Below are 23,515 nucleotides of genomic sequence, written 5' to 3' on the forward strand. Positions count from 1 at the left end.
GCACAGTGCCTAATGCAATGGGTCCCTGATCATGGTTGGGGCCCCTAACCACTACGGTCAGAAAATAAAACAACAAACAAAATAATGAGTTAGCTGAAGGGCCACCTCAGTCTGCATGATCACAACCTCGTATGACAGCTATATTTCACAAGAAAAATGGAACGGCCAATCTCACACGTGAAACGTGTAGGAGACAGAGCTATGTCAGCAACTAGACCATGGATCTAGAAATCCTAGAAGAGATCAGGGTAATCCTGAACTTCAGCATCTTCAGAGCAAATGCAAAAAACTCACCTCTTCAACCTAAACTCCCTACTAGGAGTGGGTCAGTACAACACATGGCCACCTCTTTCAAGCTGCCTTCTTGTTCTGTAGAATCTCAGCTTTCACTTTAAAAAACAAAAGTCACTCTGCTGTTATGGTTATGCTGACATAACCTTGAAAACGTGAATGGAATGCAACTGATGCCGAGATGTCTAACCAGGTTTGCAGAGAGCCTGAGACACTATCTGTAAGAGGTATGAACTGCCAAGCTTGTCAGAGGGAGGTAGCCAGATGCTCAATGATGATCCTTTACATGTCAACATAGTTAACTATTTCACTGTCAAAAGCATGTAAGAAAGGAGAAGGAGGACATGTTAGGTAAGTCTTCACAAATTATTGTGAGCGACGTCTCATTTTGGCTCCATAAATGATGGTATTTTCCCAACCCCACTGACCTCATTCATTTTTCTCCCCAGTATAGAAGGAGGCAAGCCTAAGGAGCCTTATCTAAACCCCACTGAAGGGAAGCCAAGCACAGCCCGTGGGTACATTTGGACTCTAGTGAATGAGAGTCATACCCACTGAGCAAGTATAATCATATCTGAACACCTCGAGTCTACTGTGAGCAGTATCTCATTTTGGCAACCCACATGAGTAGGGGTTATTGTGTGGACAGAGCTTTGATGAATACCACTACCCTACCCTCCCCCCGCCCCCTGACATCAACCCCTGCTGCCCATAACACCCAAACACAAAAATGTCCAGACACCATGGTTATAAGGTGCCAGACACCATGATTATAGGGTGCCATGTAAAAGCCTAGCTAGATCGTGATAAACTGGATAGAGGGAGTGACTGAACTACCACTTTTCCCTAGCTGGCCTTAAATGGAAGAGAAACTTTTAAAAGATTCATTTCTGTTTCAACATTTTGAATCCACTACTTTCAAATGAGTTTAAAAACATCAAAATGTTCAGATGTAATTTCTCCCATCATTAAATGTAAGTAATGTAAAACTAAAACAAAGAAACAAAAAGCTAGTGGGATTTGATTGCTACTTTGTGTCTGAATTCTAATAAAACATGGAAAGGGAGCATTAGAACTGAGACAACCAATTCTGAAATTGTGTGGCATTGGAGTAAAATCCTTTTATACCACAAGTCTGATCCCGCCCTCCCCACTAAGCAATAAGATGTGATCTCAGCTTAGTGGCAATGAAGGGGTAACTTGTACACTGTGCAGGTTTACAGTATTTAGTAATACAGTAATACTAATACCATTTGATGAAGCAATGCCTGAACCTTTTTTGCTCTTTCAGGTAACCTCCCACTAATTTAGAAGGTATGAACTTATTAAATAATTCAGTTCCAAAGTTTTGTTTAGTTGAAAAACCACTCAATTTCCCTCAGTTTCTAGAGCTGCTTTCAAAGAATCTAAGCAACTATATATTCCTCTTTAAACAAATAAGGTTAGCTACCCTTTTGCCATTCAGAATTCAACGTTCACACTAAATTAATTTTTCCAAAAGTAATTCAAATAAAAGCTTTGCTGCTGCTACCCTTTTCAGAGCCACAAGATTGAATAAGGCATCTGAATAAAATTGTGTATTACAGCCTTCTTTAATATTTAAGCATGACATTCATTGATTTGTTTCTTGTTTTCTGCAAACCTTGACAACATGATAAAATAAATCATAAGAAGAAAATATAGTGGTAACATCTTTTATGGACTTCACATAGTCATCAATCTCAAGCTGTGAGTGAATTATCAGTGCAGCAAAAAGATCTATGTTTTAAGAGCTCCAATAGCATACTAGCTAGAGGTTTTTCACAAGCAAACTCAAGGCGAGTGACTGATAAGCATCATTATTGTTTTCTGAGAGTCTAGTTTATAGTGTGTTGTGGAGGTGTTGGCATATATGTTTCAGAAGGAAAGGTTTGATCAATTCTAAGTAGACATCTACTAACATATAAAAAAATATAACAAGGGTTCCTGCTGAGCAGTATTAAAGTACCCATCACACCATGTCAGCATGACAGGCCCCATGTTGTGTTTTTGATTATATTTAATATAGAATTAACCTTTCTTAATGTAATATATTGTGTATGCAACATGGATCAAAAACTATCTATTTGGACAAAAAAAACAGCTCCTTTATTTAGCTTTTTAAGCAATATTTATTTATTTTTCAATGTATAGAATTTCCCATCACAAAATCTTCAGGGACCAAAAGTAACAGGAAGATCTAAGATCTAAGACCCTTGTTGTTATCATACATTTGTGAACCAGTAGGACATACAGAATGCAACCAATTGTAAACTGCTGAACAGCTATGTAACAACAAATGTGGGACAGACAGCACTGGGGATATAGTCAACAATATTTTGTTGACAAGTGACTCCAAGAGATGGGAGTGAGAGGGAACTGAAAAACATCAATCTTAAAACTAATGCTCACATTGAGTACTTTCACTAACATTCAGCTTTAAAGATTCTCAGGTCAGTAAGGCAATGAGAAAGATGCATACCCAGAAAGTGGGATTGTGCTTTCTATGGAATAATAATAATAATAATGAGGGATGCTTTGGAAGAATCAAACACTATGAACACAAATGTGAAAAACAGAATTAATTTAATGGGCTAAGCCAGATCATTTGCAAGTACTTGACATTACTTTATAATGATAAGGTTATGTAAAGGTATCATTGTATTACTGTGCAAAATGCCAGTCCTGAAAGTAACTCTTTCAACAGACTTACAAATGTTTTATATCTGGTAAATGGGCTAATGAAAGCTTTAGGTTTAGAAAGCAGTAGCCTAGGGACTGTACGAGTAAATATTAAGATGTTTTCTGACAAGCTGAATATATGTGGTTTCCCACAAAATCCCACAGTGCTTTGCACTCCATAAATATCACTCCTCTTCCCTCACAACTTTTACTACATGAAATATGATACCATCGTCCACTAAAACATAGCGGTACTTTCATTGGTCTTGAATCTCAGGCACACATTTATTTACATAGGTTGAACACCATTCATCACCCTCATAATTAATCCAAGTCAATTGTAAGATTATGAAGTATTTCCTTTACCATAGTATGTTGCATCAGGACATTACACATTTAGCAGAAATGATCACCACAATCCCTTCAGTTTAAAATGCTGAATGTTTAAAGGTTTTGTTCCTCTACCATTATTATAACCAATTAAATTTACTGGGCCAAATCCTACAATCCCTCAGGCAAATTTTTACTGAAATCTAAGAGACAGTTGCTTGGGTATGCTTTTCAAGATTTGGCCAAGTAAGTTCATTGTGAATTAATTGAACTCCAGTATCATTTTACTACTACTTTAGGACACAATTTGGGTGGAAGATTGGTCCATTGATTTCAAAAGAATTTTTTTCTGAGTAAAGACTTCAGGACTGGGCTACTATTTTGTGTGTTAATATTTTGTTATATATCACTTTACAAACATTTCATGTGTTTATTAGTGAAGTTGTCCTACCAAGATGGCCTGCCACACCAAGGTTGATAAGCTTATCAGAGCTAAGACTGCCCGGTAATCAGATAAGATATCTCCAAGGAAACCCAAGTTCTACAGGATATATGATGGTAACTGAGCAGATGACACATTTCCCTTTCAATTCGATATCGAACTAGTGCCCTTGTATGTTAGCAAAGAGGCACTGTGCTGTTGGAGGTGTTTTTCAGAGACATAAAAATGAGAACTAAACTACCTATGTTAATTAAACATGGCACTTTGCACAAGCACAGAGTTGTTAACGCTAATGTTCTGGCTTAAATCCATCTTTGGTAATTTATTCTGTCCTCTGACATTTTCCCTGTTGTCTCAGTTGGCTAAGTTATTTTACTTTACTTCTTGTCCTAAACGCTTATATAGTGTTGCTGAGCAATGTTAAATGGATACTACATTTCATGTGAAAGGTACCAAGAGTTCAATGATGGGTGAAGAGATCCATACATACTATCTATAAAGCACTGTGAGGTCATTCTGAGAAATGCTAGGAAAACATGCATTATTAATTATTATTATTAATCACTTCTAAAATAATCCTGTTTGTGTTTTTCCAGAACAGCATAACTCACCCTAAATTATATACGGCTAATCCTGCAAAACACTAGATGTTCTCAATATCCATCACAGCTCACTGAGTTGAAAATACTTAGGCCCAGGTTCTTAACGATATATAGGCACCACACTACCATTAATTTCAAATGGGAGTTGAGGGTGTGAACCTTAGTACGCTGAAGAAGTCTTTGGAAACCCCACAGAATTAGGCCTATATTGATCAATGTGTATAAAAGAAATAAATTAAAACAATAATTATCTATTTAACCAAAATATTTAGATGAACTAAAGTATTTGAGGTAGTGGAAGGGCTGAGGAGACAAGTAATAGGATACACTGTCTTCCATATCCAAGTCATCATAAGTCTGCTAACCTGAAAGAAATCGTGACTGAAAGTCATTAACTTCCAGTTGCTATTTGGTGTCTGAAATGAAATTGAAATGCACTGATTGTCTTGGTCCAGTTCTTGGGGATGGATGTCCACATCACAGACAAACTAAACTGTGCTTTACTGATAAAGATGGTCCTCCTAGAAAGAGCTGAGGAGCTGTGTGAGAGAGTATAGTATAATAGATCTATTTTGTGGCTGTTTCCAAGGCTGTCAATTTGGCACCTTTAATTAGCACCAAATTCACTTTAAAATGAAAAGGTTATTGAATTAATTACAAAAGACTGAAGTACTCTTAAAGAGAAAATGAGAACAATATTACAATTTGTTTCCAAACAAGAACAGAATCATGGAAACTGCTGTCTGTAAGGAACTTGTATGCCTTGCAGGAATACCTATTCAGTGCATTTGATTCTGAAGATAGCTTGTAAAAAACAGCATCCAATTAGCAAAGCCAAACTAATTTTATACTGAATAAATAAATAACTATGTTATCTTGATAATAAAAATACACTGTTGTAGTAGGTCATTTTGGAAAATAAAGTCTTTCATGAGTGGTGTCATTTCTTCAGGAAAGCATCTTTTAGATTCCTTTATGTGAATGATACAAACAGTTTTTTCTTTGTGAATATTAATATATGAAACTTGAAAAGAGACATGCACTCCAGTCTACTCAAGCTCATACAAAAAAAAAATCTATAATATAGCATCAATATTCACTTAATAAAGAGTGCCGTTTACATTAGTCTACTGTTCTTTTGTTTGCCAGTGTTTTTAAATCATATGGAAGAGTTGGTGCAGCAACATCTATGACTTGTCAGTCATTTAATTAACCAAAGAAAAGCTTGCTATTCATTTTTTTCTGTATATGTTAATGCTAAAAACTAATAGAAAACAGCTAGTAAATTGTCCCCTGCATATATTGGACACAGCAACAATTACTCTGGCAGAGAAGATATAATAAAAGAGGAAATTTTAATAGTATCCTTATTCCATTTATTCTCATGGGCTTCTGTTTCAAGGTACTGTAGAAATTAACAATTATTTTTTTCATTGTTTTTGATGATCTTTTTCTATTATGATCCTACCCGACTTAAAATAAAATATAATTTAAACTATCTTTTTTTTTTATTCAATTCTATGGTGTCTTGAGATTAACTTTCTGGTGATAGGAAGATCCTGAGAAGATTCAAAAAAATAAGCAGAAGCCTTTTCTTCCTGCTATTCAGACAGCAGGTTAAGACTGTGTCCGTTATTAGTGCAATCGAGATATCTCAACAAACCAAGAACTTTCACATAATAAAATAATTTACTCTTCTAGTGATCATTTTATTGACAAATATGTCATTCCCATATTTTCTGAATGTCTGTCATGTGATAGGTCTAAATACTCACTTTTGCTCCACTATATAAAGCAATTAACTGACTTTATACAGCAAATTGTCAAAGGATTTCCTCAGAATGCTTGGGGAAATCTAACAAACAGAACTATTCTCCGACTTATTGACATGCTACTATGTTGAAAAAAGTAGGATATCAAACAGCTTTAGTTGGAAAACTGGGATCTGATTATAAGTGTTGGGAGCAGGAGACCCACGTCTCGATTAAAATACATGGTGCAGCTTTATTTGCAGAATGGGTAAATGCTATATATTGATGGGAGGAAGTAAGATGCAGTAAAGTACATTTATAGCACAACTTTTATTTTTACATTAGATGTTTCCAAGTAGTTCAGCCTACAGGTTTATTTGAAGTGGATCCAAGTTCAGGTCCTAAGCTCAGTCCATTGCTATCGCAGGGCTAAGGATACTGCAGGAGAAGTATTTTGGGGCCTTTTCATCTATAGCACTAGCCTTACATTTTTCTCTTTCAAAGGATGCTGAAAGACTGACAGTAAGAGGACCACCAGAACACAGGTGATTTCCAAAGGCTGAGTTAAAACAGAGACTGAGAATTTGGACTAGATGGACTCCCCACTATTAGGATTTCCCCACTAAATTCAGCTCTTTTAAAAAGCCATGGGGTGAAATCCTTGCCCAGTGAAGTCAATGGGAGTTTAACCATTGACTTCACTGTGACCAGGATTTCACCCATGCTCTACATAGTAAAATATCAGCTGAGAGTAAAATAACCCACATAGCTATGAAGGTAGCTTAAGTAGCTTAGTTTGTACTATAAATCATGCAGAGGAGTCCAGAAATGCTGGCTGGAAACTCCAATAAGGTATGACTAGTATCCCCAAACTGATGAAAAATATAGTGGTAGTCTGAAAATATACCAACTATTATCTCTTGACCATTCAACGCCCTTGTCAGAAAAGAAAGGAGAAATTATATAAATGAGAGCAAGATAAGATGTTGGGATAAGGCAGATTTTTATTAAGTGATGCGTGGAAAGCCCTTCCTGAACCAAAGCTTAAAGCCATTACTTGACCTCCTTCATTCTGCTAGGATGCCATTGTTAGATTGCAACTGAAAGTGGCTAGGTAGAAAATCAGTAAGAACCTCTGATACTTACCTTTATATGTTATAATTACTTTTAATTTTTAAAAGGATTTGAAATCATGGAGCTGAGCACACAGTTGGCCTGTGTAAATGCAAGTTCTTAATTACTGTTTCTCCTCTCCCTCTCGCATTCATTCCTATAGATTGTTACACCCACTTGTTGTGTCTTATCTTAGATTGTAAGCTTTCTGGAGCCAAGACTGCTTTTATTACTCTATTTATATTATGCCTAGCACAACAGGAACCTAAACCTAATTGGGGCCTCTAGGCACTAGTGCAATACAAATAAATAATTAATAATAAATGAGTAGGGGGAAAAGGAGGAAAATATCCAAATAGTTTGCATGTCTTCATTTATCTTTTATCTTTCCAGTGATACATATTTATATTTGATAGAAGTCTGGTGCCATCCTTAATATACCTTTAATATTCTGGTTATCATGTACGGAATCATTGATGAACAAGTTTAAGCAGTGTGCAAACAAGGTTACCTGCTGAGGAGAGTTAAAGTAACTATCCTACCATGGCAACTTGACAGGCATCATGTTGTGTTTCGGATAATATTTAGTAATGTAAAATTTACTTTTCTTAATGTAACAGTGTATGTAACATAGACAGAAACAATATTTATGTAGACTAAAACCTCTCAATTTGTATTTAGATTTACTAATCAGAAAACACAATATGATCAAAATATCTAACTCTTTTCATGCATTTGTAGGACAGAACTGTCTCAAGACTTAATCCAGAAGACTGCCATGTAATAGGTGGCAAAATATACAGGTGGATTGACAAAATCATTTTTTGTCTAACAACCAGTAATTGAAAGCAGGCATTCTGCACTTGGCTAGTCAGGAACTCTGGCCCACAACTCACTCTACTACCCTGAATTCAGCATTGCCAATTCTTGTGCTTTTATCATGAGTCTTGCAATAACTGGTATTTTTCTTAAAGCCCTAACTCCTGGAGTCATGTGAATACCTGTTAATCTTGGCTTTCCAATAAAAAAAGAAAGAAAAGGAAGTATAACAGGGTGGCTTGCCCTGTAAAGGCTGGAGGGCCTGGGGCTAGCCAACACTGATTACTGAAAGAGGCACACCTGGTGACTCCTCTATAAAGAGCAGCTACAAGCAGCAGTAAGGGGTACTCATACAGAGCACAGATTGCTAGGAGTGAGCAGGCTCCAGCAGAGTCTGCTCATTTAAAACTAGGACTACAGCAAGGAAGAGCTGGGAGCAACCAGATAAGGCATGAGAGACCCTGACCAATCAGGGGAAAGAGTGCAAAAGCTCTTCAGACAGGAAGCTGTAGGAGAGACCCTGACCAAGCAGTAGAAAGACTGCAGAGCTCTTCAGTCAGAAGGGAGCTGGGAGTAGGAAGACAAATGTTTGTTTGTTTGTTGGACTTCAATATGGGACTTTGAGTATTTTCTGTGGATAAACCCAGACCCCAAGGAGGGGTATTTTGACCACAGAAAACATTGTGGAATCTGTATTAAGGGCCCTGAGGAGAGGTAAACAGAGGCAGCATAATCTGGCCATGAGGAGGTTCTTAGAAGGCAGCTGACCCTGTTACAGGAAGTTTCTTGTCCTCGTGACTGCGAGGAAACACATGAAAGTGAGCCTAGGGCACCCTAAAAGCTCAAAAATCAGAAGACAGACAAATAACCCAAAGTGACTTTTTTAATATTATGACTTTTAAGTCAATGTGATGCCAAGTCTTGATTTGTGAATGTTTGGGGCTGGCAATACTGTGAAGCACACTATTTCATTATCTTCTCCATAACTGGGTGACAGATTGTTTGGGCTGAAATTAGATTATTATTATTATTATTTCACTGTTAATGTAGTCAATGCTGTATCAGAAAAAAGACAAAGACAGTCAAAGGAGACATTATGTGCTGCAAACGATTTTGTTAGCCCTATAACTGCCTTGATTTTGGTGCTGGTTTATTCCTTCAAAGAGGCAACAACAATAAAGCCTCTGTTTAACAGTATCTACTAAAAGCAGTGGAAAGGGTTACCAACTTTCTAATTGCAGAAAAGTGAGGACCCTTGTCCTGCCCCTGTCCCATCCCTGCACCAACTCCCCGCCCCTGCCCTGTCCCTTCTGAGGCCCCACCCCAGCTCACTCCATCCTCCCTCCCTCCATCGCTCGCTCTCCCCCACCCCCACTCACTCATTTTCACCAGGCTGGGGCAGGTAGTTGGAGTGCAGGAGGGGGTGAGAGCTCTGGCTGGGGGTGCAGGCTATGGGATGGGACCAGGGATGAGAGGTTTGGAGTGCAGGAGGGGGCTCTGGGCTGGGGGCAAGGGGTTTGTAATGTGGGAGGGGGCTCTGGTGCAGGAAGGGGTCAGGGCTCTGGCTGGGGGTGCAGGCTCTGTGTGGGGCCAGGGATGAGGGGTTTAATCAGTAGGTGGCAATGGGGTGGGGCCCAACGGTTTGGAGTGTAGGAGGAGCATCTGGGCTGGGGCAGGGAATTAGGATGTGGGAGGGGGTACGGGCTCTGGGCTGGGGGTGCAGGCTCTGGGGTGGGGCCAGAAATGACGGGTTCAGGGTGGGGGATCTGGGCTGGGGCAGGGCATTGGGGTGCAGGCTCTGGGGTGAGGTGCAGGAGGGGGCTCCAGGCTGGAGTAGGGGTTGGAGTATGGGAGGGGGTGTGAGGTGCAGACTCTGAGAGGGAGTTTGGGTGTGGGAGGGGGTTCAGGGTGCAGGCTCTGGGTGGCCCCAACCTCAGGTGGCCCCAGCATTTCCTGGGGCTGGAGGAAGTCTGCGCAGCTCCCGTGAAGGGGTAGCATGTCCCTCCAACTTCTATGCGGAGGACTAGCCGGGTGGGCTCTACGCGCTGCCCCCGCCTGCAGGCACTGCCTCGAGCACTGGCTGTGCACCTCTCATTGGCCAGGAACTGGTCTGTGGCCAATAGGAGCTGTGGGGGCGGCATCTACGGGAAGGGGCAGCGCGCGGAGCCTAGCCGCCCCTTCGCCTAGGAGTCGGAGGAACATGCTGCCACTTCCGGGAGCCGCATGGAGCCGGGCACAGAGCCTGCCCGCCCCGCTGCAGCCAACCGGACTTTTAGCAGCCCGGTTTGCTGGGCTGACCGGCGCAGCCAGGGTCCCTTTTCAACGGGGCATTCTGGTCGAAAACTGGACGCTTAGCAGTGGATATTGACCTATACCATGTCAGGAGTCTAACCTTTTGTAACCCTAACCCAAGTCATGTGTCTGAGACCAGGAAGTAAAGATTAATTATCAGCACTCCTGTGTGTCACAAGTAGAACCACTTAGGGTCAAATTCTCAGCTGTGCTCACTTACTTACTGGGGCTGGTTCTGCATGGGCACTCTAGCCACATCTTCACATTGACAACACTGCTTTCCATTAATATTCTAGCAAATGAGTTCACTGACAGGAATGTTCATCAAACAGGGAATTTTATGCAGATACCCAAGAACCTACGGAAACTGAATTTTGAATGTGTAGCTACAAATATTAATACCAAAAATCAGATTTCAAGAGCATTATTATTATCCAATCAGCAGATAAAAATACACCATGACTATGTTTCCAATCACAGCTATTTGAATATCTCCAATTTACTGCTCACAAAGTAGCTATAGGCCAAGGATTATTCACAAAACTTTGGTGAAAAAGTTTCAAATAAATACTTTTGAGAAAATCATTGTGTGTATGGGGGGGAAAAAAGGGCCAAGTTCATCAAGTAAGTTATATAGCCCAGAGGGGAGTTAACTGAAAGCTTGTGAGATGTACACTGATTGAAAGCACTTGAATCTGAACTAATATGTCCACAGGCAGAGCAATACCACAGGCAATTCAAACTTTTGAACGTAGCCCTGCTTCACTTGTGTGCTTTAGCCCTTCTGTAGAGGGATCACAGCTAGTGATGAGAATATCATTTAGTATCCATGCCCATTGAACCCTTGGCCTCTCTGCCATCCAATACCTCCGATTTTTTTAGTGCAGGAAGAAATGACAGCGACTGCCTTTTTTGTTGTTGTTAATAGTATGAATGGTTTCCTCAGGTTGTCAAGCAGCAATGACAGTCTGCTGTTCCTCGGGGCATGTTATTGTGATAGATAATACCCTAGTGCCACCGGCCAAAGCAGAAACCACAGCAGTGGAGATGGTAGCGTGCTCCCTTAACTCAAGCTTAGTTGATAAATCAGGAGAACCAGTACTGCCGGATAGTCCTCGGAGTGGCTTTGGCCATTAACTCTCTCTCTTTTAGTGTTAAAAACTTTTTTTAGTGCAGAATGTCTAAATATACCAGAAAAAACAGAAATCAGCAGTTGCTGACAAAAGTCATGATTTCGTTTAGTTCCTCCTTTATTTTTTAAAATAAAGTTCCTGCCACCTTTGCTAGTGGCTTGATGATAAGACTGATTTATGAACATCTGAACGTTTCTCAGTTATCTTTACACTTTCTGTAGATGTGCATGCCTCTGTTTCTTTTGTTTTCCTGTCTGTCCCCAACAATGCATGCACCACTGCTTACTAAGGGCTCCATGCTAAAAGCACAATGTAGTTCTAGGGTCTGATGCATTGCCCACTTAGTTGCAACTAACTTGGCGGAACAATGAGTTTCAGAGTCCACAAAATGGCTTCAACTTAACCCCGGGGAAAGCAAGGATTTGGGAGTGAACCTAGGAGAGTGATAAGCTTCTATGAAATTGTTGAACTGTGGAGGAATGGAGCTCCTGACCAAGCAAGCTCCATCCCAAGCTCCACTCCTCTTGTTTCTCTAGCCACTGCCACAGTCAAGTCAGTTCTGGCTCCCTGCAGCCTCTCTGCTCTGTCTGGTTTTAGTAGCTCCACTGAGCATAAGGCAGGCTGGGTTACCCCAAGGTTGTGGTGTTAGGGGAGTGAACATTGACTAAGATTCTACAGAGAGTAAGGGTAAGGTGCCTATACAGCAGATCGACCCCCTGTTCTGATGGCGCTTAGGCATTCCACCACCCAGGTGCCTTCCTGACTGTGGATCTCTTAATATACATAAACCTCCCTCCTGTGTGCCTTATGAGGTCATCCAGAGAGGTGTTGGAGAAAGCAGGTTCAAGTAGCTGAGGAAGGAGGGCAACCAGACAGTAGGAAACTGAGGTGCATGTGCCAGTCCTGCAGAACAGGGGGTCGGTCTGCTGTACAAGCACCTTACCCTTACTCCCTCTAGAATCTTAGCCCTAAGGGTATGTCTACACTACGAAATTAGATCGAATTAATAGAAGCCGGTTTTATAGAAATCGGTTGTATACAGCCGATTGTGTGTGTCCCCACATAAAATGCTCTAAGTGCTCTAGTCGGCGGACCGCGTCCACAGTACCGAGGCTAGCGTCGACTTCCGGAGCATTGCACTATGGGTAGCTATCCCACAGTTCCCGCAGTCTCCGCCGCCCATTGGAATTCTGGGTTGAGATTCCAATGCCCAAATGATGCAAAACAGTGTCGCGGGGGGTTCTGGGTACATGTCGTCAGGCCCCTCCCCCTCTGTCAGAGCAACGGCAGACAATAGATTCGCGCCTTTTTACCTGGGTTACCTGTGCAGACAACATACCACGGCAAGCATGGAGCCCGCTCAGCTCAGCTCACCGTCACCATATGTCATCTGGGTGCCGGCAGACGTGGGACTGCATTGCTACACAGCAGCAGCAGCTAACTGCCTTTTGGCAGTAGACGGTGCAGCATGACTGGTAGCCTTCATTGGCGATCTGGGTGCCGGCAGCCGTGGGGCTGCATTGCACCAGCCCCTTGCCTTTTGCCTTTTGGCAGTAGATGGTTTATTACGACTGGTAACCGTCCTCGTCGTACAGCAGTGGCTGTCAATCATGGGCACCTGGGCAGACATGCTCAGTCCTATGGAACTGTCTTGATGGTGATGGTTATCAGTCGTAGTATGCCATTTTCTGCCACGCGCCCTGTTGGCTCATCGCACGTTAGCTGAGTCTTCCCTGAGCAGCAGATCGTGCAATAGGCCTGAAGGCTAACTGCCAAGCGCCCAGTATTTGCTGCCAAGCACCCAGAAAATGCCGAGGGCTATCAGTCATGCTGCACCGTCGTCTTAAGATGTAAAAAATAGATTTGTTCTGTATTCATTTCCTTCCCCCCTCCCTCCGTCAAATCAACGGCCTGCTAAACCCAGGCTTTTGAGTTAAATCTCGAGGGGGTATTCTGTGTGACAGTTGTTTGTGTTTCTCCCTGATGCAAAGCCACCTTTCTTGATTTTAATTCCCTGTACCTGTACGCCATGTCGTCACTCGCCCCTCCCTCCCTCCCTCCTTCCCCTGGTCCGTCAGATACTAGTTTCGCGCCTTTTTTCAGACCAGACGCCATAGCTAGCACTGGGATCATGGAGCCCGCTCAGATCACTGCGGCAATTATGAGCACTATGAACACCACGCGCAGAGCCAGGACATGCCAAAGCAAAACCAGGACCAGGCGAGGAGGAGGCGATTGCAGCGCGGCGACGAGAGTGATGAGGAAATGGACATGGACCTCTCACAAGGCACAGGCCCCAGCCATGTGGAAATCATGGTGTTACTGGGGCAGTTTCATGCCGTGGAACGCCGATTCTGGGCCCGGGAAACAAGCACAGACTGGTGGGACCGCATCGTGCTGCAGGAGTGGGACGATTCCCAGTGGCTGCGAAACTTTCGCATGCGTAAGGGCACTTTCATGGAACTTTGTGACTTGCTTTCCCCTACCCTGAAGCGCCAGAATACCAGGATGAGAGCAGCCCTCACAGTTGAGAAGCGAATGGTGATAGCCCTGTGGAAGCTTGCAACGCCAGACAGCTACCGGTCAGTCGGGAATCAATTTGGAGTGGGCAAATCTACTGTGGGGGCTGCTGTGATCCAAGTTGCCAGGGCAATGAGAGACCTGGTGATATCAAGGGTAGTGACTCTGGGAAACGTGCAGGCCATAGTGGATGGCTTTGCTGCAATGGGATTCCCAAACTGTGGTGGGGCGATAGACGGAACCCATATCCCTATCTTGGCACCGGAGCACCAAGCCACCGAGTACATAAACCGCAAGGGGTACTTCTCAATGCTGCTGCAAGCCCTGGTGGATCACAAGGGACGTTTCACCAACATCAACGTGGGCTGGCCGGGAAGGGTACATGATGCTCGCGTCTTCAGGCACTCTGTTCTGTTTCGAAAGCTGGAGGAAGGGACTTTCTTCCCGGACCAGAAAATAACCGTTGGGGATGTTGAAATGCCTATCGTGATCCTTGGGGACCCAGCCTACCCCTTAATGCCATGGCTCATGAAGCCGTACACAGGCAGCCTGGACAGGAGTCAGGACCTGTTCAACTACAGGCTGAGCAAGTGCCGAATGGTGGTGGAATGTGCATTTGGGCGTTTAAAAGCGCGCTGGCGCAGCTTACTGACTCGCTCAGACCTTAGCGAAAAGAATATCCCCATTGTTATTGCTGCTTGCTGTGCGCTCCACAATATCTGTGAGAGTAAGGGGGAGACATTTATGGCGGGGTGGGAGGTTGAGGCAAATCGCCTGGCCGCTGATTACGTGCAGCCAGACACCAGGGCGGTTAGAGGAGCACAGCAGGGCGCTGTGCGCATCAGAGAAGCTTTGAAAACGAGTTTTGTGACTGGCCAGGCTACGGTGTGAAACTTCTGTTTGTTTCTCCTTGATGAACCCTCCCCCCCTCCCCCTCAGCCGGTTAACTCTAATTCCCTGTAAACCAACCACCCCACCCTCCCCTACCCTCCCCCCTTCGAGCACCACTTGCAGAGGCAATAAAGTCATTGTTACTTCACATTCATGCATTCTATATTAATTCATCACACAACTAGGGGGATAATTGCAAAGGTAGCCCGGGATGGGTGGGGGAGGAGGGAAGGAAAAGGACACACTGCAGTTTAAAACTTTAAAACTTTAACACTTATTGCTCGGGAAATCATCTGGGGTGGAGTGACTGGGTGGCCGGAGGCCCCCTCACCGTGTTCTTGGGCGTCTGGGTGAGGAGGCAATGGGACTTGGGGAGGAGGGCTGTTGGTTACACAGGGGCTGTAGCGGCGGTCTGTGCTCCTGCTGCCTTTCCTGCAGCTCAACCATACGCTGGAGCATATCAGTTTGATGCTCCAGCAGCCGGAGCATCGACTCTTGCCTTCTGTGTGCAAGCTGACGCCACCTCTGCTCTTCAGCCCGCGATTCAGCACGCCACCTCTGCTCTTCAGCCCGCGATTCAGCACGCCACCTCTGCTCTTCAGCCCGCGATTCAGCACGCCACCTCTCCTCTCGCTCATATTGGGCTTTTCTATAATCAGTCATTGACTGCCTCCACGCATTCTGCTGTGCTCTGTCAGCGTGGGAGGCAGTCTGTAGTTCTGTAAACATTTCATCACGCGTCCTTCGCTTCCGAATATTCACTAGCCTCTGAAGGAGAAAGATTTGCAGCTGGTGGAGGAGAAGGGAGAGGTGGTTAAAAAAAAAGATACATTTTAGAGAACCATGGGTACACTCTTTCACCTTAGATTTTGCTGTTCACATCACACAGCACATGTGCTTTCGTTACAAGGTCGCATTTTTCCTCTTATATTGAGGGCCTGCCGGTTTGGTGTGAGAGATCACTCACGCAGTGCCAGGCCACAGATTTCAGCTTGCAGGCAGCCATGGTAAGACACAGTCTTTTGGCTTTTTTAACCTTCTTAACATGTGGGGATGGTTTCAAACAGTACTGCTCTCATTAACCATACCAAGCACCCGTTGGGTTGGCCATTTAAAATGGGTTTGCAATGTAAAAGGAGGGGTTGCGGTTTCAGGGTTAACGTGCAGCACAAACCCAACTAATTCCCCTCCCCCCCACACCCAATTCTCTGGGATGATCACTTCACCCCTCCCCCCCACCGCGTGGCTAACAGCGGGGAATATTTCTGTTCAGCAGAGCAGGAAGGGGCACCTCTGAATGTCCCCTTAATAAAATTGCCCCATTTCAACCAGGTGACCGTGAATGATATCACTCTCCTGAGGATAACAAAGAGCGATAAGGAATGGATGTTGTCTGCATGCCAGCAAACACCGGGACCATACGCTGCCATGCTTTGTTATGCAATGATTCCAGACTACGTGCTACTGGCCTGGCGTGGTAAAGTGTCCTACCATGGCAGACGGGATAAGGCAGCCCTCCCCAGAAACCTTTTGCAAAGGCTTTGGGAGTACATGAAGGAGAGCTTTCTGGAGATGTCCCTGGAGGATTTCCGCTCCATCCCCATACACGTTAACAGACTTTTCCAGTAGCTGTACTGGCCGCGATTGCCAGGGCAAATTAATCATTAAATCATTAAACACGCTTGCTTTTAAATCATGTGTAATATTTACAAAGGTACACTCACCAGAGGTCCCCTGTGTGCCCACAGGGTCTTGGGTGAGTTCGGGGGTTACTGGTTCCAGGTCCAGGGTGATAAACATATCCTGGCTGTTGGGGAAACCGGTTTCTCCACTTCCTTGCTGCTGTGAGCTATTTACATTATCTTCATCCTCATCTTCCTCGTACCCCGAACCCGCTTCCCTGGGTGTTTCTCCAGTGAGGGACTCATAGCACATGGTTGGGGTAGTGGTGGCTGCACCCCCTAGAATGGCATGCAGCTCCGCGTAGAAGCAGCATGTTTGCGGCTCAGCCCCGGACCTTCCGTTTGCTTCTCTGGCTTTGTGGTAGGCTTGCCTTAGCTCCTTAATTTTCACGCGGCACTGCTGTGCGTCCCTGTTATGGCTTCTGTCCTTCATGGCCTTGGAGACCTTTTCTAATATTTTGCCATTTCGTTTACTGCTTCGGAGTTCGGCCAGCACCGATTCATCTCCCCATATGGCGAGCAGATCCCGTACCTCCCGTTCTGTCCATGCTGGAGCTCTTTTGCGATCCTGGGACTCCATCACGGTTACCTGTGCTGATGAGCTCTGCGTGGTCACCTGTGCTCTCCACGCTCAGCAAACAGGAAATGAAATTCAAACATTTGCGGGGCTTTTCCTGTCTACCTGGCCAGTGCATCTGAGTTGAGAGTGCTGTCCAGAGCGGTCACAATGAAGCACTGTGGGATAGCTCCCGGAGGCCAATAACGTCGAATTCCGTCCACACTAACCCAATTCCGACCCCCTAAGGCCGATTTTATCGCTAATCCCCTCGTCGGAGGTGGAGTAAAGAAACCGGTTTAAAGGGCCCTTTAAGTCGAAAGAAAGGGCTTCGTCGTGTGAACGTGTCCAGGCTTAATTCGATTTAACGCGGCTAAAGTCGACCTAAACTCGTAGTGTAGACCAGGCCTCAGTCAGTGTTCACTCCCCTAACACCACAGCCTTGGGGCAACCCAGCCTGCCTTATCCTCAGTGGAACTACTAAAACCAGACAGAGCAGAGGGGCTGTAGGGAGCCAGAACTGACTCGACTGTGCCCTTGGCTAGAGAAACAAGAGGTTGCAGTTAAGGGTGGACGGTCAGGGATCTTTGATGAAAGAAAGCAGTATTGTGTAGACTGTGGGTAGTTTGGGCCAGGAACTGTATTTCTGATAGACATGTACAATGCCTAGCACAATGGGGTACTGATATCTGATTATAGTGCTTCAACGCCCTAAATATACATTTCAGTGGTTTCTAACCAAATCATCCCCTTCATGGCAGGTGTGTGGAATTTGCAGTTGTTTGAGGTATTTGCCATTTTTTGCCAGCCTGCACAGCAGAGTCCTGGCAAGTGAAGCTCTCTTAAAAATGTGTTTGTACACTTCCATTTAAAAAAAATAAATAGAAAATTTCATTAGAAGTGGAAATTATGTTATTAGACTCTTAAAGTTGCACAGTTGGCATTTACCAACATTTGAGCGTACAAGTTTAGCCTGCACACCAATCTTAACTGTCTCTTTATCCATAAAGCAGTCAGTTATATGATCATACACAATTCCTCAAATACCATAACATCACATATCATTTGTTCTACAACCTTAGATATCCATACGTGTGTAGCATCTTGCATTATGTAAGCACACAGCACCCAAAAGTGACAAATACATAGCACACCATACTTCAACAACATATTGTACTACCGATGAAAGCAGTGATTGTCCAGTGCATTCAGGCAACTTTGTGATGCTACTGCAAAGCTGGCAGAGTTGGCCAGTGGAGGATTTCCTCTGTGTAACAGAATGTTAAGGTTACCTACAGCCATAGTACTGGCTCCTATGTAAGGTTCTGCTCAGTTGAATAAGGGTGGGAGGATCAGACTCAAAACTAAGAAAAATAAAGTGATTGCATGGGCTATGATGCTATAGATAGTATTAGAAAGGAGACAGCAGTTGTATGCTATATAATACAAACATGCTTGTATTTTTGAGAGATGGTCTAAACTGGAAAACCCAATACCCTTGTGAAGTGCTTGAAGTGCGCTGGGATACAGACCTTGGAAACAACATTTCTAAATAGTCAGGCAGATCACTGAAGGGTGCACATTTTTAGTACTGCCTGGGGAGACCAGCCAATCAGAGGGGGCTTTCCCCACTGCCCACTTCCTCGGAAAGAGAAGCCAATCAGAGCTTCGGCAGGAAGTAGGCAACTCTCGTCTGTTCAGGAGCAGATATTCGCATAGAGGAGGAGGGTGCAGAACGATCCTGGCAGTTCTGCTCCCTCCTCTCCTGTGAGTAACTTAACAGCTCCTCTGCAACACCAAGTCTTGGAAGGGGGAAAAGGGGACCCTGCCTGGGAGAAGGGAGTTAAGAAGTCCAGAAGCTGCAGAACTAATAAGGAGATGGTAGGGACAGGTTTGATTTGGGGGTTGAGGGAACAGAATTAATTGCTGGACAGAAGCACAGGAAGATGTGAGGTGATGATAGGTGTTGCCCCCAACACATACACACAGCAATGCATTTGTGCTGTATGACCAAGGTCTCACAACACCACTTTTCTCAAAATTAGATACTTTCCTACTGGTGAAATGGAAGTGTAAAGAAGTGACAAGTCATCATAATGAAGTTATCATAAAATTAGAAGTAATGCCCATCTTAAAAACATTGAGAATAAATACCTTTCCTGTTAATGTAAATTGTTAGTGTTAGTGAACTGGAATCAGCTTTCCAAGTGCATAGAACTTTAAAAAAATACCAACATACTATTTCTTCATTTCATGTTAAGATTACTGTGGTTTACTTTACTTTCAGTGTGACTTATGATGTTGTATGTAGTGTATGGAAATGAAGTCCATGTCTATCTTTTTGAAGTAAGAATGAGAAAACACAGGCAGTGTTCTCTAGTTACTGCTAAAGTGTTCTATTTGCTGTGTGTTGTAGAAACAGGAACAAACACACCAAAAATGCATCAAAAACAGCTGTTTATATTAACCAAACAACAACATTTTTTCCATTGTCCTGAATAGAAGAAATTTGAATGATATCTTTGCTACTCAGTAACAAGAAAACAAATGAAATGAAAAGAATCCCAAACCATAGATTACAAGAAATCCCATAATGAGACTGATAAAACTGGTCAAAGCAATCAGTGCTTGTGAATGCTTCATTTCTCTATATAGCTTAACTGAGGTATTGCACTCCTAACCTTCAGTACATCTGTGGCTCTAGTCTTGTCCCTCTCCAGAGCAGAGGGCCAATCATTCTGAATTGCTGGGTTTGTGATGGTATATCTATTAAGGAGAAAAGTGTGTTCAGAATACTTTGCAAAAGTAGATTTTAAAAACCAGAATCAATGGAATAGGGAATCTCTACAGTGTTACTGGCTTTAACAAACACTTAGTCCTTTCCCCATGGACACAAGAAGATTTTTACATAGGGCAAAGATTTAGACCATAGCCCAATGTTGGAATATGGTTGTCACATCTATAGTCAGATGTCCCCATTCATTTATCCCAACTTCAGATCATGAGAGGTATCAAGTTTCCTTCATGATCTTGGCATGATTCCAGTCATGACAAAGCCTGAGGAAGGACTTGAGAGATCAGATTAAAAACAAACCAAAGATTCCCAGCTGGTGTAAATGTGCACTCCAGTTTACACTAGCTGAGGATTTGGCACATAATAAAGAAGTAGGGCAGAGACTGATTTATAGAAATGGATATCAAAGCTCCTAAAATTCTGGAGCTGTAAGAGAAAAATGGGAAAACAAGATACAGATATTGGATTCTATAGACAAATTTCAGGGAAGGGAAATTTTGGAGTGATATTTGTAAATACGTCCAACCCAGCTAATCCTTGCATAGAAAATTTCTGGACATTGTCACATGGGTACACAATTGCTAGAAATCCATTTTATTCTATACATGTGCACATACATTTGTCATGAACATGCATATAGAATTTACATGCAGAGTGGCAGAAATTGCATTTGTAAGTGATTGGGTGCACAAATTTGGGTGCTCACAAATGGAAGCCATATTTTGAAAATGTGTCCCTCGTTGCCTGAAGGGGAAAAAAGTCTGCGGCAAGTTTAGAATATATTGCCTTAGTTATATAGCTTAGAAGTATTATGGGCATTTGGGGTATAAAGTACTTGCTCATGGATCCAAATTATTTAAGGCAAATATTGACTACTCATTTCTTAAATGTTTTAATTATTTTGAATAATTTGATACTCAAGTAAATTAATGCTAAAGCATTTCTCGGTTTGTGCCAACTCAGTGCTTCCCAGTAGGAAGTTAGTCCATCTTCGCAAGCAAGCTTTCTTTCTCAGTAGGCAGTCCATTTCTGTAGAGTGCCATTAAGTTAATTTCAAAAAGAACCAGTAAAGGTATATGGAGCAGGCAGTAATAGCATGGAAAATATCCAAAATTACTAGACCCCAGCAACAGAACTTAGATGCCATTTTCATGCACTAATAATTTGTAGTTTACGTATTGAAGGCAACTATAAACTGACTACTTTCTTGGTTAAGGCATGCAGGTAATTGCAAATACATTGTTGGCTGCCTACCTTTCAATATTTGAGAACAGAGCCTTTTAAAAAAAAATACTATTTACAGATCATTATCAAAAAGCAATAGCTATATATATATATTTTAACAATACAGAGGTTCTGGATCACCAAGATTATTTAATTTCCTTGTTATCCAAATGTCAAAAATATATAGAGCAGGCTTTCAAGCTAGTTTCTACAACTGGATATTTTCAAGTGCTGTGTAACGTTGCAATCAGTTGAGGTGAATTAGTGTCCTAGGAATGTATAATGTGTGTGTATATCTAAGGATATTCATATTCACATGAAAAATTCCAAAACAGTAGAGTCCTACAAAAACATTTATTTTGGTGTAGAAATAAATCTATGGGCACAAAAATAGGTGCAAAACAACATTATTTACTTCTAAGAATAAGCTAAAAGAATCTCAAGTATTTGAACTTTGTGTAACGTGTGTCATGGAATTTCCTGCTGCTTCATAGATTTCCATGAGGAATTCGGTATTTTCACTTCTATTTCATCCCTAACAGCTATTATTTGGATGGCTTTCATAAGAAACCCATTGCTGTAAATCCCTGGAGCAAACAGATCGCCTGTTTAAACTGAAGGCTTAAAAAAAAGAAAATCTTTCACTATTCATGAAAAATATCAATATTCTGGCATTCAGAACAATTGTTATTGTTCAACCTACTTGTGAAGGTCTCATGTAGGACAAAAATAAATATTTTAGACCAGATCCTCAGCTGGATCAACTTCAATGACCAATCAGGCCCTAAGTCCACCACAATAGCTTTCATATGTAAGGCAAACAAAAGAGGTTAATGAAAGAAAATCCTGACAGATATTTCTGACAGCCAAAGCTCTCATATTTTATATAAATAGCACCAGCTAGTTTATATTTCTTTCATTATCCAGCTGATACTTCAGTAAGGGTCCTAGGTGCCTAAGGGTCCTAGGCGCTATGGTTATACAAATAAATACATAAAATAATAATGCCCAAATAGAAGGGCTTTTTGTAGAAGACATACATGAGTGAGGCAGAAGAGGCATAGAATCCTCCCTCCTCCCCACCCCCATCCCATCATACAGCCCGGGTGCCCAACACCCCTAGGGTGTTTTATTATGCCCTTACTAGTCACTTCTACACCGCCACTGGATTGGATAACGGACATGGACTGCTTGTGCTCCTCTCCTCTCTGTGAAAATTGTGGAGTGGATCTGCCTTTATGTGGAGCCACTGACGGAATCTTGCCATTCGCTTGGCCTACCCAGAACTACCCTCCATTCTCCCAAGAAGGGAGAGACCCTGGAACCACGTACAAACTCTTGCTGAACAGTCTTTACAGATCACAGGCTCCTACACAATAGAAACAACATTTCCACTGGATATTAGGCCTTTCACTGCCACAAGTTTTAGCCCTTTGTGATATAATTGGTATTACAATGTCTACAGCCAATATTAATTAGCCACTTTTGTGCTCATTAACCAATACAGTTTCAAGGATCAGTTTTATTATGCCCTTTTTATGGCATAGTTTGAGACACATCACAGGGAATCTTTGAATTTGAGGTACTCCCTTCCTCCCTCCACACACATCCTCCTTCCCATACCAAAAAAAGTCTGTAGTTAGGAAAGGCAGTTGGTGTAAACAGGGTAGCCTACATCTTGCTGAACATGTACAAAATGGATTTTGGGATTAAAAATGTAAGGATTAAAAACAGAAGCACTAACTCATATCCCTCCCATAGGGATGCCCTGTAGGCAATGGAGGAAACATAGCAAGTACAACTAAAATTGGATTTAATTATTGCCACTAATAAAGGGGCAAGCCTATATGACAATTGGCAAAATGAATTGCTCATGGCACATTAGCAGTGTATTAGATAACAGGCACAGTAACTAAATTATGATTAAAACAACTATATAGTAAATATTATATATACACACTATACCACAATAATGCCTTTTTAAAAATCCTTTAGATACCTCCCCTAGCGATCATGTTTATTGTATTATACAGTTTTTTAAAATCAAATCCAATAAACATATTTCTTATTCCATAAAAGGTTTTTGATTGGTCTTTTTATTTTTTCAACTGGTAAATGAAAAAATGATGTCATACAGCAGCATTAAATAGTATTAAACAGACCATAACTAACATTAGCTGTATAAATTATACATAAGCTGACACTTTTATGCACTTTGTGAAGAATTGCTTCATGGGTTATGCAATCTTTTCCAAAACAAGTTCCAAAGAATAACATCACTGGTTATGTTTCATAGCTACAAATTGGTAACTAAATTAGCATTCATTTATTAAGTTTACATAGAGAACTCTTCTCATTCAAATACTTCTAGTTTA

Source organism: Emys orbicularis, chromosome 7 (genome assembly GCF_028017835.1).
Source record: "Emys orbicularis isolate rEmyOrb1 chromosome 7, rEmyOrb1.hap1, whole genome shotgun sequence".
Lineage (NCBI taxonomy): Eukaryota > Metazoa > Chordata > Testudines > Emydidae > Emys > Emys orbicularis.